Source organism: Chrysochloris asiatica, unplaced genomic scaffold, assembly GCF_000296735.1.
Source record: "Chrysochloris asiatica unplaced genomic scaffold, ChrAsi1.0 scaffold00085, whole genome shotgun sequence".
Taxonomy (NCBI): Eukaryota; Metazoa; Chordata; class Mammalia; order Afrosoricida; family Chrysochloridae; genus Chrysochloris; species Chrysochloris asiatica.
Genome location: NW_006408603.1, coordinates 7,513,054 through 7,516,425, shown reverse-complemented (window position 1 = coordinate 7,516,425; position 3,372 = coordinate 7,513,054).

The following is a 3,372-nucleotide window of genomic DNA, read 5'->3' as shown; positions in this document are numbered from 1 at the left end:
TGAGCTGAAATGGACTGGTATTGGCCAGTTTGAATCTGACAACCACATGGTTTACTATGCCTGAAATGACAAATTGAATAGGAATGGTGTTGCATTCATTGTCACAAAGAACATATTCAGACCAGTCATGAGGCACAATGCTGTCTGTGATAGGATAAAATCCATGCGCCTACAGGGAAGCCCAGTTAATACCACTATTATTCAAATTTACTCACCAACCACTAAAGCCCATGAGAATGAAATAGAAGAATTCTATCAACTTCTTCAATCTGAAATTATCAAGCATGCAATCAAGCTATATTGATCATTACTGGTGATTGGAATGCAAAAGGTTGGTAGCAAAGAGGAAGGATCAGTAGTTGGAAAATATGGCTTTGGTGATAGAAATGATGCTGGAGAACGCATGATAGAATTCTGCAAAACCAATTATTTGTTAATTTCAAATGCCTTCTTTAGACAGCATTAGAGACGGCTATTATGAATAATGCTGTGATAAAATTCAGTGTGTATATATCTGCTCATGTCATGGTTGTTTCTAAGAGATATATACTAAGTAAAGGGATTGCTGGTTCATACAATATTGCTATTTCCAACTTTGTAAGGAAGCGCCATGGTGTTTTCCACAGTGGTTGCACCATTTACAGCCCCCAAGCAATGTAGAAAGATTCCAGTGTCTCCACACCCTGTTTGCTTGAACTTTGCTATTAATGTTGGGATGAGGTGATTGTTGTTTTGACTTGCAAAATATGGCTAATTTTGTGGTGCTGTGGATTAATGCACTAGACTGAAAAACTGCAAGGTTGGTGGTTCAAGCTCACCAGATGCTCCTTGGAAACACTATACAGGGTCACTATGGGTCAGAACTGACTCAATGGCACTTAACAACAACAACAATGGCTAATGATTATGAACATTTCTTCATATGCCTTTAACCACCTGGATGTCTTCTTTTGTGCTCTGCCCATCTTTTAATTGGGTTGTTTGACTTTTTCTTGTAGAGATATTATAGTATTCTACACACTTTAGAGATGTTGCAGTATTCTATACAGTTTTCCATTCTCTATCTTCTGGAATAATTTGAGTAGAATTGGTGACAGCTCTTCCCTGAATGTTTGGTAGAACTCACCAGTGAAGCCATCTGGGCCTGGCCATTTTTTGGTTAGGAGTTTTTTGATGACCTGATCAATTTCTTCTTTTGTTATGGGTTTGTTCAGGTTTTCTATTTCACTATGTATAAGTTTAGGTAGGTTGTGTTCATCTAAAAATGTATTCATCTCTTCTAAGTTTTCAAATTTGTTGGAGTACAACTCTTTATAGTATTCTGTTATTATCCTTTTTATTTCCTTTGGTTCCATTGTGACATTGCCCATGTGGTTTCTAAAGTGTGTTATTTGTATCTTATCCCTCTTTTCTTTTTTTTAGGTTTGCCAATGGTCTGTCAATTTTGTTAATCCTTTGAAAGAATCAGCTTCTTGTCCTGTTGATTCTTTCTATAGTTTTTCTGTTTTCTCTCTCATTTATTTCTGCTCTCATTTTTATTATTTCTTTTCTTTTGGTGGCTGTAGGTTCCCTCTGTTGGTGTGTTTCTAATTGTTGTAGATGCTGTGTTAATGTGTTAATTTTGGTTCTCTCCTTTTTTGGATGTGTGCGTTTATTGCAATAAATTATTCTTTCAGCATCTCTGTTGCCATGTCCCAAAGATTTTGGTATGTTGTGTTTTTGTTCTCCTTTGTTTCTAGGAACTTTGTGAACTCATGTTTAATTTCTTCAACTACCCAGTTGGTTTTTAGCAAGGTGTTAGTCAGTTTCCCTGTATTTGACTTTATTTCCTTGGTCTTCCTATTGTTGATTTCTAATTAGATAGCATTGTGGTCTGAGAAGATGCTTTGTAGTATTTTGATATTTATAAATTTATGGAGTTTTTTTGTGTGGCCTAAGACATGGTCTATTCTGGAGAATGTTCCATGTGCACTGGAAAAGAATGTGTATTGTGCTGTTGTTGAATTGAATGCTCTGTACACATTTATGAGGTCCAGTGGCTGATTGTGTTGTTTAGTTCTTCTGTGTCTTTGTCAAGTTTCTTCCTGGTTGTTCTATCCATTTTTGAAAGCAGTGTATTAAAATCACCCACTATTATTGCAGATTCATCTATTTCTTTCTTCAAATCTATTAGAGTTTCTTCATATATTTTGGAGCTCTTTCTTTGGGAGCATAGATATTTATTATGGTTATGTCATCTTGTTCAATTGTCCCTTTAATCATGAGATAATGCCCATCTTTACCTATTATGCTGGTTTTTGCCTTTAAGTTTATTTTATCAGAGATTAGTACTGCCACTCCTGTTCCTTTTTTATTGTAATTAGCTTGCTATATCTTTTTCCATCCTTTGACTTTTAATCTGGCTTTGTCTCTGTGTGTTAGATGTGTCTCTTGCAGACAGCATATTGAAGGATCTTGTTTTTTATCTATTCTGCCACTCTCCGTTGGTTGTTGTCTGTTCTTGTTGGTTCTCAGTCCATATAACTCCCTTTAGGATGTTTTGTAGCTCATGGTTGAACTTTGCTATTAATGTTGGGATGAGGTGATTGTTGTTTTGACTTGCAAAAAATTAGAAAAATCCCTTAGTTTCTGTTTAGCCTGGAATGTTTTGATATTACGTTTTATTTGATTGATAGCTTTGCTGGATAAAGGATTCTTAGTTGGCAGTTTTTTTTTTTTCTTTCAGGGTTTTATTTATATGTGTTTCCCCATTACCTTCTTGCTTGCATGGTTTCTGCTGAGAGATCAGAGCTTAATCTGACTTGCTTGCCTTTGTATGAAACACTTCTGTTTTCCCTACCTGCTTTCAGGAGTGTCTCCTTATCTTTGATTTTGGAGAGCTTGATTATGATATGTCTCGGTGATTTTCTTCTGGGGGTCTATCTTTCCTGGGGTTCACTGAGCTTCGTGAATGTTTATCTTTTCACTTTTCAGGATGTTAGAGAAATTTTCTTCCAGCAGTGCTTCAACTATTTCCTCTGTGGACTTGTGTGATTCTTCTTGTTCTGGAATGCTGATAATTTTTAAGTTATTCCCATTCATGTTGTCCAGCATGAATCTTAGACCTTCTTCAGATTTTTTAAATCCTTTTTTTCTGTTTGCTCTTCTATCTTAGTGGTATTGAGAGATCTGTCTTCCAGCACACTGGTTCTGCCTTCCATCTTTTCTATTCTACTCCTTTGCCCTTTCAGAGTATTGTCTATTTCTTATATTCTATTATTGATCATTTGGACCTCTTTCTGTAGGTTTTGAATTGTTTTCAATGCTGTATCTATCTGATTTGATTGTTCTTGTAGTGCTTTCCTGACTTCTTCCTTATTTTTCTCAACTCCA